This window comes from Miniopterus schreibersii (assembly GCF_964146895.1).
Source record: "Miniopterus schreibersii genome assembly, chromosome: 8".
NCBI classification, from domain to species: Eukaryota; Metazoa; Chordata; class Mammalia; order Chiroptera; family Miniopteridae; genus Miniopterus; species Miniopterus schreibersii.
The window spans coordinates 36,628,156-36,641,424 of record NC_138109.1 but is presented as its reverse complement, the minus strand read 5'-3'; the positions used below and the strand labels follow the sequence as shown (position 1 = coordinate 36,641,424).

Here is a 13,269-nt window from a genome sequence, read left to right as displayed (position 1 = left end):
TCAGGAAGGCACAAACCCACAGGAACAAGGCGTCCTACCTTCCCAGCATGGCTCACACACACCTCCCAGTTCATGTTTTTCTAAGAAATAGATCCTAATTAAATATTTCAGGTTCACCACGTTTTCCATTATTATAGTTTTAAGTGATCTCTTTTGATTGTTTCCAGACCTAGACCCTGAAAGCAGGGAAACAGAAAAGTTCAAGCCCTTGGGCAGCTTCCCTGAAACTCAACCCTGTGAGTTACAAAAACTCCACCAGAGGGTTTTCCTCGCCAACCGGCTCACTACTCTGTGCCCTTTGTTCCTGGGTCCTAAGTACTATCTGCTGCGTCCTGGAACCCAAACTGTATTCCTCTGGGGCTCAAAAAATAAAGCCACTGCGAGAGGGAAAACAATATTCCCTTTTCTAATTTTTTAAAAAAGGATTAGGGTTCTGCTGTGTGTCTGGCACTTTCACACGTTAACCTCTTCCAACTAAAACCCAATCAAGTCGGTAAAAATATCCCCATTTGACACCTCAGTGGGATGGGGAAACTTGCCCCAAGTCACACAAAGAGTAAACAGCAGCACCCATATTTGAACCCCAGCCTCTTAAGGCAAGTCTTAGGGCTCCTTCCACAACACCAACCTAAAATTGAGAACCACACCCTTTGATCCCTTCTTCAATAAGAATATCAACAATAAATGCAGCAACTAGCATTTATTAGGCTCTGCTATGCAAATCACCCGATAAAGCTGTTTAAGGTCACAGAGCACAGAAACAGAGAAGCTGGGACTGGTGGCTGAGTCAGTGAGGCTCCAAAGCACAACTTATGAATGGTTCCAAGTCATTCTTTTTAGGCAAAGGTGATACTCTAAAGAGAAAAACTGATGGGGAGATGGTGAGGGTGGTCAGGCAGAGAGAAATAAGGGCATGGACTGTGGAGACCAAGAGAAAGAAAAACACTGGAGAGAAACCCAAGTTCTGAGCCATCCCTAACTTAGCCCACAAGATGCTTCAAAGGGTAGAAAAGCCTCCTGTCCAAGTCCCCAGCGTAAACTGGACTGGGTTTTAGCCTCTATTCATCATCAAAAGATGGCTCTCATGATAAATATTTATACGGTTCATTAAATAAGAGCCTGTATAAATATTATTAGAAATGTGCACAGGAAACCACAGACTTCACGGCTGATTCTTCAACAAATGTGCCAGCTGCTCAAATGCAGTGTGAAAAAAGGAAAGAGGGACCTGGACCTGGAAGGCAATTCTTTGCAAAACTATTTCAGCAATTCCAAGAAGGGGGGACAATGCTACAAAGAATGTGTTGAAGACCAATCATTGAGGGGTTGTTCTAGTATTGTTTTTCCCTCCCTCTTTTCCTTTAAATAACCTAATAGTAATAATAGTGTTTCCAAAGACTATGAACCTCCAGAGGTGATGAGCTTACCTTTGGTCCTATTTCTTAAAGAGCGACTCCTGCAGGATAAATTTGGTGGCCTTGTCCACAGGCGCAGTGTCCTAGGGACCTGGGAGAGAGCTTAATATCTTCTTTCAACTTTGATCTTTGGACTTTGCAGGGAGCTCACGTACAGGAGTCCTACATGATTTATTTAATTAGTTATATTACAATCGGGGTTGGTAAGTTTGGGAAGGGAAATATAAACAACAAGTACGCTTGTCCACTTCAGTTTTCTTAACATAAAGAACTAAATACCACTTTAAATAAACCTCACGTGCTCTAAGACGATGAGAAAGTTCATGATGGCAGGAAAGAGCTCAGTTGGCAACAGTAACTGGCTCTCTTATTGGCTTTATCAACAATACCCATGGGAGAAAAAGTCCAGCTTGCTGACAGGTGCTTTTTCTCTTAAAGTGAAAGCTACCATCTCACAGTATTCTCTGAAAGATTAACTGAGATTATGTAACTGAAATGCCTAGCACAGTGCCTGATGTTTGGTACATGCTCAGTCCATCTACCTCTTACACACCCTGAGTTCACTAAAAGCCAAAGTTGGAATCCGATGGTCACACTCTCATGCCAGGACCCTGGAAGCAGAAAGACGGCAGACCAGGCACAGGAGAGAGAGGGCTGGTGGCCTGATTCTAAAAGCAAAGTTATCATATTTTAGCCCTAATATGCCAATTACAAAGCTAAGCCCATATCAGGGAAAATTACAAGCAAACCGTGATTATTATTACATGGACTCTTCTTTTTGAAACATGAATCCCTCACCTCTCTTTGAATTCTGAATAATTTAAATATACAGGGTGGGGCTAGAGTAGGGTTACAGTTGTAAGAACGTAAAACAGACTTTATTCTTGTATCATTATGAATTATCGTATTATTCTTCAAACGAACAACTGTTGCGCCGCCCTGTATGTGTATTTTCTCTCCCTCTGTCACTTTCTTCTCCACGGGGCTGCTGTTGATTTGCTGAGACAGTTAACTATGATATGATTTTCCACAGAGCTAACCAGACCTTCAAAGTAATGCCGTTATCATTAGCATATTGGCCGAAATCCATAGCTTTTCCCAGAAAGCCACTCAAATTAAAAGAACAGGAAAACCACCAACCTTAATGACTGCTGTCAGGAAGGGCTCAGGGCTCTTGAGAAGAGCGACCAAACGCATTCCCCACACAGTCCCGCGAAACTCCTTCCTCAGAGGTGATGCCCGCCAGAGGCTGGCTGAGGTCCCTGGCCTATTCTTGTGTTTACCTGTTTATAAGCATGGACAAGTGGCTTTAAGACCCAAGGTGAAAGGCCGAAAGAATGAGTGATTTGAACATTAAACATTAGACTTGGAGAACTGGACAGTCTGCCATGCCACACACACACACACCCTGTAAAAATCACCGAGAGCCACAGTCTACGCTTAACCACCACCAATGCTGCTGCTGCCCGAAATGAAGCCCAAGCTCTTTATTTGGTCCACAGGACCTCAAAGCTCTGGCCTTGCCTGAGTCTCTAACTCTACCTCCCTACCTCCCTACCCCCCTACCCCCCTACCTCCTACCTCCTTACCTCCCTACCTACCTCCCAATCTCCCTACCTCCCTACCCCCAACCCCTTATCTCCCTCCCTGATCGCAACCCTGATGCTGCAATCCTACAGCACTACTAGCAACCCTTCAAATAAAGGTTTGGCACCTTTGTTCATATTACTCCCTTTTCCAATGAAGCAAAGAATAATAACTTGCAGTTTGGAAAAAGAAATTAGATGAATGCACATGAACCTTTGCCCTCACAAATAATGTAGGAAATACAAATCAAAACAATACTGAGATACAATTTTACAACGAATTTTTGATAATACCCACTCAGGCAAGAGTGTGGGGAAATAACAATGTCATACACTTTTAGTGGGACAGTAATTGGCTGAATCTTCTTTAGAACAATTTATGAATATCTGTCCATTTTCAAAATCTACCCTTTTACCCAACAGTTTAACTTCTAAGAATTTATGGATTATCTCACCTACAAAATACGTACACAAAAAGTCCATTTCAACATTCTTTTTCGTAAAGGCAAGAGCACACTCACAAAAACCCTGGAAACAATTTAAACGTCTATTAATAGGGGACATAAGGAGCTGTTAAAAATGAGGATGAGCTAAAGAAAAATGATAATTATAGTAGGTATAAGAGCAAGTTCTTAGACCCCCATTTGTATTATTTTTTAAATGTTTTTATTGATTATTTTAGAGAGAGGAAGGGAGAGGAAGAGAGAGAAACATCGATAGGCTGCCCCTACATTCATTTTTTAAGAGGATAGAGTATCCTGCACGATAAAAACGTATTTTTTTAAAAAAGAGGAGAGTATCACTGGTTCTCAAAGTATGAGCTCCAAGAGCAACAGCATCAGTATCACAAAGGAACTAAAGTGTTAGAAATGCAAATTCTCAGGCTCCAGCTCAAATCCATGGATTCAGAAACCCTGGGAGTGCTGCTCGGGGCCTGTAAAAAGCTCTCCAGAGGAGCCTGATAAATGCTAAAGTTTGAGAACCCCTGCACTGTATAAAGACCCAACATACCAGATTTCAGGAAGAATACATAAACACCTGCTCACTATGAAAAGTAATGCAGTAGAAGTGGGAGGGCAATTTTTAACTTCCCTTCTCTGTGCTGTTTGAATTTTCACAATGAGCAGCTATTACTGTAATAAGAAAGCTCTTCCTTGTAGTGCGTGAAACTCAGCTTTGTACAACTCCACCCTCTAGTCCTCATTTTTATCCCATGGGATCACCCAGACCATCTAATCCCTTCTAGGTGAGCTATCCTTCAAATGCTTGAAGGTGACTCACAACCTCCTACTGAGTCTTCTCTCCTCTATGCTGTATATTTTCAGTTCCTATAACTGTGTTCCTCCATGCCATGGCTTTTTCTAAAGTAACAAGAAAGGAAGATGGATAAGGGGCACTTGATACAACTAACAAGAGTGATCCTCAGACACCATGTTTCCACATGACATTGTGTGGAGATGAGGTAAGTTGGGCTAACAGCACAGGGTAAGCACACAGTAGGTCTTCTCTACCTTCCTGAAGGCCCTCTGGATGCAACATGTGTTGGGACAAATCAGTGGCCCACCCAGCCCAATATCCAATCTCTACACTAATATCAGAATAATCTGTTCAGCAGAAAAGGGGAAAGGGGTTAGGGTGTCTTCACCAACTGTCTTTGAAGGGAGACTCTGTGGTCACCCCCCTCCAATACCCTACTCTTCCCTTAATAGATCACCAGAAATTGTGTTGCCTGTGTTTTCTCAATATTTATTTTCACATGAACCCAAATGTTTCTCAAACATACTTCTATTTTGAGCCAACCTTCATCTTGGATGAATAAATTTCTCACAAGCATTTACTCTGTGCCAGGCATGGCACTAGTGATTTAGTAGATGGCCTTGCTACTCCTCCCAACAACTATGGAGGCTCCACCACTTATAGATGGGGGACCTAAGGTGTGCAGTCAGGTCACGTGCCCAACCTCACGGAGCCAGTGAAAAGCAGAGTGGGACTTCAATCCTATGCTCTTTCCACTATGTCCCAAGATAACCATTAAACGTCTTAACAGTAGCCTCATTTGGCCACACAATTCTACAATCCAAGAATTAGGTAAATTATACCTAACTTAATCTGTCTAAATCATTCTTTTTTTTAAATTTTTAAATGTTTTTATTGGTTTTAGAGAGAAAAAAGGAGAAGGAGAGATAGAAACATCGAATAGCTGCCTCCCACACGCCCCCCACTGGGGATCGAGCCCACAACCAGGCATGTGCCCTGACCAGGAATCAAACCCGTGACCTCTTGGTGCATGGGATTACACATGGGATTACACTCAACCAACTGAGCCACACTGGCCGGGCTGTAAACCACTCTTGATTTTACAGACTTTGTCTTCTTCCCAACTTTCATTCTCCATGTCCAGTCAGTCACTGAGTCCTTTCTTAATCTCTCTATCCCATGGCCAGTTTAGCAGAATTCAAGCTACCTGGCTCTTAGCCCTGCCTGCAACCGTTTTCAGTGTACCTCAGCCCCAAATCCAGATGGCCAAGGGACTGGTAATACACTTAGCCTGAATGATTTCTACTGGATTTCCCCATTTTCCCTAAACCCGCCCCACACATAAATCATTGTAAATGTACCTCCAGTATGAACTCGGCTTCATTTGTCATCTGGTTGATAAAAACTTCCTAAACAATTTAAGATGATGAAGAGGGAATTATAGGAGCCTCCAGGGGAAAGCATGCCTGGTGGGGAAGGAAATTTCATCATGTCTCCCTCACATGTCAAACTGTTTTCTCCCCAAACTCACAGCTGTCCCTTCTCTCCTATCTCAGCGATTGGCACCACCAGCCACGCTGCTACTATAGCCAGAAACGGAGAGGTTCTCGCCGACTCCTGATAGAGGCTGTTCCCCGCCTGCCCCCATCCCTGGCCTCACGCATTTCCACTCTCAACCCCCCTCCGGAGCTCTGTCCTGTGGGCAGCAGCCTGCGTCTCTAAGGCTCTCCAATCCTCCGTCTTCTAGTTGGGTTCAGCCAATGGCATCAGCAGAAGCCTGAAAGGAGGAAGGAGGGTAAGGTTGGGACTCCCTTCCTTTGGAGTGGCCTCGAACTAGCTGTACGTCTTGAAATAAGGTAAGAGGTCCTCTAAGGCAGCCTTCTTCGCGTGACTTCTCCTTTGCAGTTGGTGACCATTCCTCCTCCTTTGCCCCGCTGAGTACAGGGGTATAACACACCTGCTGTTACTAGCCACAGGGACTCAGGCTCCCCTCATCTTTCTAAAGAGTTCCTTTATTGAAAATTATCCTAATAGGAGGGTGTCTATGTTTCCTTCTGATACACTTCCTTCACTGTGCCCTTTCCAGGCCTCAAGTGGCAAAAGGGGTCCCCATTATTACTGGTATTTGGTTACCTCAAAATCGCTTCCTCACATCCTCAAGTAGTCCTTTCTTTACATTTTCTTTAAAAAGTCTAGTTGAAGACTTCTACATCCAGCCAAGATGGAAAGGAACCATATTTACCCTCCCACCCAAAACAACTTAAAAAACAAACCCAAAATAGGAAACAAAGGTTCTCAGGACATTGGAAACCAGGCAACAAAGCACAGTGATCCTAGAGAGATTTGAGACAAAAGGAAAAAAAAGAGGTATTCTGAAATTTGTTCAAGCTTAGCGCCTGGAACCCAAGCCAAGTCCTGCAATATTCCTGAGTTGAGGAGACAGAGTTAGGAATCTGTGGACAAAAACGAGGCTAGATTACTTGAGGCAAAGTACAAGAGAGGAGAGAGGTGTACAAGGGAGAAGTCCAGCCATCTGCAAAGGGTACCCCTTAAGTATTACAAAGAGTGCGGACACTACCTGAGCCAGAAACACCTGAAAGGGTTAGAGTGAACAATGAACGGGCTTCACACAGGCCCATGAATAGAGCCTTTTCGCAATAACCAGACTGAAAAGTCTCGTAATTCCCAGGGCATTGGGTAGAGTATGCAGACAAAGCTCAAGAGTACTTACAGAAATACAAAATTTCTAACAAGGTAAAAAACACAATGTCTGGTCTTCAATCAAAAATTACCAGGCATGCAAACAAGGAAGAAAATAAAGATCTTCCCAGACAAAAGATAAGAAAGTTCATCAGGAGGAGAACTACACTACAAGCAGCAGCGAGGGAAATGACATCGCATGGAAATCTGGATCCACAAAATGTAGTGAAGAGCACAAGGGTAACATTGTGGGTACATGAAAGAATGTTTAAAAATTATCTGAATGTCTTCAAAAGATAACTGACTGGTTAAAATTAAATAAGCATGTATTGTGGGGCTTAAACATATATGAAAGTAAAATGTACAACATATAGCAAGAGTAGTACAAAGGCTAGAAGAAAAGAAATATAAATCTACTGCTGTATGGTTCTTACATGAAACACATGTGAAGTAGTATAATTCCACTCGAAAGTAGACTGATAAATTAAAGCAACTACCAAAATAATACCAAAAGAAGTTATACTTGCCCTGGCTGGGTGGCTAAGTTGGTTGGAGTGTTGTCCTGTACACCAAAAGGTGGAGGGTTCAATTCCTGGTCAGGGCACATACCTAGGTTTCAAGTTCAATCCCCGGTTGGTGCATGTACCGAAGGCAACTGACCGATGTTTCTCTCTTACATTGATCTCTCTCTCTCTCTCTCTCTCTCTCTCCCCCCCCTTCCTTTCTTGCTAAAATCAATAAAAACATACCCTCAGGTGAGGATTAAAAAATAAGTTATACTTAATTAACCAATAAGGAGGAAAAAATAAAATTATTTTTAAAATAACCCAAAAGAAGGCAGAAAAAGGAAAAAAGACCAAAGAACAGATGGGACAAACACAGAAAAAAAAAAAAAAAGCAAGATGGTATACTCAAACCAAAGCATACGAATAATTACATTAAATATAGTCTAAACACCCTAATGAAAAGGCAGGAACTACCAGGCCCTACTTTGTTATCCAATCTAACTATACGCTGCCTACAAGAAACCCACTTTAAATATAAGGACACAAATAGGTTAAAAAATAAAAGGAGGAAAAAGATATAGTATAAAACAGCAATCAAAAGAAAGTTGGAGCAGCTATATCATTATCACTCTAAGTACATTTTAGAGCACAAATATTACCAGGAAAAACGACTAAGTAGATTTCAGAGCAAATATATTATCAGAAATTATGGAATAATAAAGGGGATGATTCACCAAGACAACCAAACAATCCTAAATATTAATGTACCTAATAACAGTGCATCAGAGTACATAAAACAAAATCTGATGGAACTTCAAAGAGAAATGCATATATCTACAATGATCATGAGAAATCCCAATACCCCTCTCTCAATAATTGATAGAATAACTAGACAGAAAATCAGCAAGGTTATAACATACAGTAGCAGTCAATAAAGCCGACCTATAGACATGTAAAAAGCACTTTACCCAAAAGAGAAGAATACACATTTTTTTCAAGTACACTTGGAACATTTATTGAGACAGACCACATTCTGGGCCCAAAAAGTCTCAAAAAATTAAAAGGATTTAAGTCATACAAAGTACGTCCTATGACCACATGGAATTAAATTATAAATCAATAACAGAAAGCTATGTAATATGTAATAACAGAAAGTCCTCAAATATTTGGAAACTGAATAAACTTCTACATAACACATGGATCAAAAAAAATTAAAAACTAAAAAGATTTTAACTAAATAAAAAATAGCAAAAGTTGTAGGGCTAAGCTGAAGAGCACTTGGAAATTTATATCAAATGCTTACATTAGGAAAGAAGTCGTAAACACATGGCCCCATCTTCCATCTTAATAAATCAGAAAGGAAATCAAAGTAAGTAGAAGAAAGGAAATAATAAATTTCAGAGCAGAAACCAATTTAAAAAAAAGAAAGAAAATAAATGAAACCAAAAGCTGGTTCTTTGAGAAGATTAATAAAATTGATAAATGCCTGGCCAGAATTACCAGGAAAATAAAGAGAGAAATAATAAATTACCAATAATAGAAATGAGGGAGATGAAATCACAACAGATACTACAGATATTAAAATGATAATAGGGGAATATTATGAGCAACTTAGATGATATGTACAAATACCGTAAAACACACAAACTATCAAGCCTCATTCAAGAAAAAACAATCTGAATAGTCCTAGATTATTAAAATGAGGACTTTTCTCTCCCTCCCAACAAAAAAACTCCAGGCCCAGATGGCTTCACTGGTGAATTCTATCAAACATTTAAAGGATAAATATTAATTCTACACAAACGCTTCCAAAAAATTGAAGAGGAGGAAATACTTCCTAACTCATTCTATGAGACCAGAATTATCTTGATATCAAAACTTAAGAAGACAATACAAGGAAACTATAAATCAATATCCATTATTAACATAGATGCAAAACTTCTTAAAATTTTACCAAATAGAATCCAACAAAATATAAAAAGGATAATAGGTCCTGACTCAGTGGGATTTGTCTCAGGAATACAAGTTCAGTTTAATATACAAAAAATAAAAATAAAAATCAGTGACTGTAATTCATCATATTAAGAATTAAAAATTATCTCAACAGTTACTGAAAAAAGAGCCTGAAAAAATACAACATCCATTCTTCATTTAAAAACAAATAACCAAGAAACCACACCTCTCAGGAAAATAGGAATAGAATGAAACTTCCTAAACCTGATAAAGGGCTTCTACAAAGAAAATACAACTAAATCAAACATCATAGTTAATGATGAAAAAAATAAATGCTTCACCCTGGCCGGGTAGCTAAATTGGTTAGAGTACTACCCCAATACCCCAAGGTTGTGGGTTCGATCCCCAGTCAGGACACAGATAATACTCAACCAATGAATGCGTAAATAAGTGGACCAACAAATCAATGTTTCTCTGTCTCTGTCTCTCTTTCCCTTTCTCTCTCTCTAAAAAAATCAATAAAGTAAAAAAATATTTTAATGCTTCTAACCAGTGTAATAAAGCAAGAAAAAGAATAAAATGCATCCTCGCTGAAAGAAAAAAGTAAAACTGTCTTTATTTACAGATAACATGATCACCTACATAGAAAATCTGATAGCATCTACAAAAAAGCAATTAGAACTAATAAGTAGCTTAGCAAGGTTGTAGGATATATGATCAATACACAAGTAGCAACAATTAGAAATTGAAATTTTTAAGGACAATATTGTTTACAATAATATAAAAAAATATGAAATACCTACAGATAATCTGACAAAGACGTGCAAAACCTATCTACTGAAAGCTACAAAACATTGCTGAAATTAAGGAAGACCTGAGTACATCAGGAGATATACTCTGTCCATGCATCAGAAGATTCAATATTTAAGATGTCACTTTTCCCCTCAATCAATGTATAGGTTCAATAAAAGTCCAACTAAAATCTAAGCAGGCCTTTATTTTGAAATTGGCAAAATAACCGTAAAATTAATGTGGAAATGTAACAGACCTAGAATGACCAAAACAACTTTAAAAAGAACAAAGTTGAAGGACTTATATTATCTGACTTTAATACTTATTACAAAACTATAGTCATCAAGACTATGTGGTATTGGCATCAAAAATGGCAAAAAGATCTACGGAACAGAATAAAAGAACCACACAAGAAAAGATGCATATTGTATGACCCCACAGATAAAGTCCTAAAAAATCTTAATTAATCTATGTTGACAGAAAGTAAATCAACGGTTGCTTTGGGGGAAGGGTGGTACTAGGAAGGGAGGGATTACCAAGGGGCACAAATCTTTGGGGGTATTAGAAATATTCTTTATCTTGACTGTGATGGTTTCATGGATATATACTTATGTCAAATTTAACCAAATTAGACACTTTAAATATGTAGTTTATTGTATGCCAGGTAGACTTCAATAAAGCTGATCAAAAATACCCTTTAAGAATGCCTTCTTTTCCCCATGGAACCTTGACTGCCACATTCTTTCTTCATCCACTATATTCAAATCAGTAATTAATCCCTACCATTATGCTCTCCTAATCTCTCTTCAGTTTCATAACTATTACCCTACCCCACTTCGCACCTGTATTATAATAGCCTTCCTTCAGTCTTCACCCTGCAGGCAGAATTAACTTTCTAAAACTCGGAAGACACGTTTCAAATTCTCTTAACATGACTCACCTGACCCTCCCTGTTCTGGCCCTTTCACACATCCCAGCCCCAGCCTACTTTCTGGTGATTTCCCACCTCACCCATTCCTGATGAGCCATACTTACCAACAATGTGCCAGGTTTACATAGTTTTGCACATGCTGTTCCCAAATCAAATATAATCCCTTCCCCTTTGTCTTTCTCCAGCCCACTCATACTGAGGCTTTGTAACTCAGCTATTATCTCCCCTGGGAAGTTTTCCTCAAAACCTCATATTGGGCCATGTGCCCTTCTCTCCACCTCTAAGCATCTTCTGCATACCTTGCCACAGCCCTAATCTCATCCTCATATAATCTCCCTCATCAGACTAGACTGGATGAAAGCAGAGACCGAGTCTTGTTCTCTTCACCACAGTGCCAGGCCCATACCTGCCACAAGATTAGTGAACAAATGAATGAACTGAAGCACTGGTTTGGATGAACCTCCTCTTACACCACCTGGGTTGATTCTACATCTCACCTCATAAAAAGATGGGCAGGTAAGAAGTGAAATGACCTCTATAGTACATTCTGGTAAAATAATTATATCAAATACCCTGGGAAGAGGGGATGGGTCCCACCCTGGCTGGGAGTTAAGATTCCATTACTTTAAATTGTTTTCAAAACCAGCTGGTAATTGACTGTGATTTGAACTAAGTGAAAGTTTAGAGATTCCAGGAAAAGACAAGGCCCACAGCAAAGATTAACATAGCCTGGAAGAAGACCCAGTCTCCTCCTAGCAAACTTAATTTCATCTAGAAAGACACAGATCTCCACCCTCTGGGTTATTCCCTTTTCCCAATACACATGTTTTGACATCAAAATCCAGCCAAAGAGGCTTCCAACCTTTCTCCCCCTCAAATTAACCTCCAGGCCCTCCTCACCCTCTCTGGTCTGCTTCCCCCCCAGTCATTCCTAATAACAGTCCTCTGGGCCTCCCACTAGGAGATCCTCCTCAGCTGGTCCTTCCCAGTGCTAGGCCAGTGGCCATCAGGTCAAGAGCCAAGCGGAGGACCTCATTAACAGGAGACTCCCAGAAGACTAGGAGGCAGTTGTAAGGCTGAAAAACCCAGCTGGCAACCTCGAAAGTAAAAAATCAGGATATACATAGGGTGGCTTATGGGAAATGAGGAAAAGCAAGCCAAACAAAGCAAAACTCTACCATCTAAATAACAGGCATACACCGAGAGGATTAGCAATTCCAAAGCATAATCACTTCCTCCCCTTTAACTCCTATTTTCAAAATTAAACAAATGATGATGGTTCTCCCATTTCTTGGTATAATGACTGACACTTTAATTTACCAAATAAATTAAGACAAGTGCTTCAGGAGAAAATAGCCAATGATTAGGGGAATTCCTATTTTGCATCTTGTGGATCCCTTAAAAGAAGGGACAAGAATAAAAATGGAAAGATTCCCCCCAGGCCTTACTATCCAGGATAACTGTAACCGAACAGCACTAGACCATCTGCGCTAAACTGCACCTCAAGACATCGCAAGCTGCTGAAAACGTTTCAAGGTAACAAGCAGCACTGGCCTTAAGATACCTTAGGTAGCGAGGTTTTAATTCCAAGGGTCTAAAATGCCTGGGAAAATGTCCTAAACTGCGGGACGGAGGGGTGACGGGGAGCGAGGAAGTGCACAGTTAAGTGGACAGGGCTGGCCGAGGCCCGCGGGCTGCAGACCTCTCCCGGGCAGCCTCGGGGACGCAGTAAAAGCCGACCCCCCCGCTGAGCGGCCGGACGCCTCACCCGGGACAGGACAGGGGACTCAGCACCGTCTCGGGAGCCAAGGCCCGGCGGGAATGAGACTTTAGCAGCCGGCGGAGGAAGAGGAAGAGGAGGCGGCGACCGCAGGCGGAGGGAGGGAGGGTGCGGGTCGTGCGCTCTCCGATTGGACAGCGCGCACGCCGCGCGTCTGCAAAAGCCCCGGGTGCACACGTGGGACCGAGAGGAGGGTCACTCACTGGGCCCATCTGAGCTCACACTCGAGCTGGGCTGCGGGCTGGACGCGCCTCGCCACTGGCCCGGGCGTGATGAGGCCCCGCCCCCAGGCCGCCGCGGCCCCGGTAATCTGCGCCCCGATTGGTCCTTCGAAGCCGGCCGGGGATTG

The 13,269-nt window shown here is 41.3% G+C and overlaps 1 protein-coding gene across 9 annotated transcripts in view; it reads right to left on the bottom strand.

The window, feature by feature from the left end:
* The window catches only part of FGGY (FGGY carbohydrate kinase domain containing), a 354,457-nt gene extending 341,389 nt beyond the window's left edge, over positions 1–13,068 (bottom strand). For 4 of the 9 annotated variants that reach the window (XR_013999411.1, XR_013999412.1, XM_081145351.1 and 1 more), the window contains exon 1: positions 1,428–1,493. The gene's annotated coding sequence lies outside the window, so the exon portion shown is untranslated. Of the gene's footprint in view, positions 1–1,427; positions 1,512–2,555; positions 2,615–12,704 lie in introns of those variants that run through there. The other 5 variants (XM_081145346.1, XM_081145349.1, XM_081145350.1 and 2 more) reach the window with 5 other exon arrangements.
* Positions 13,069–13,269: the final 201 nt, after the last annotated feature.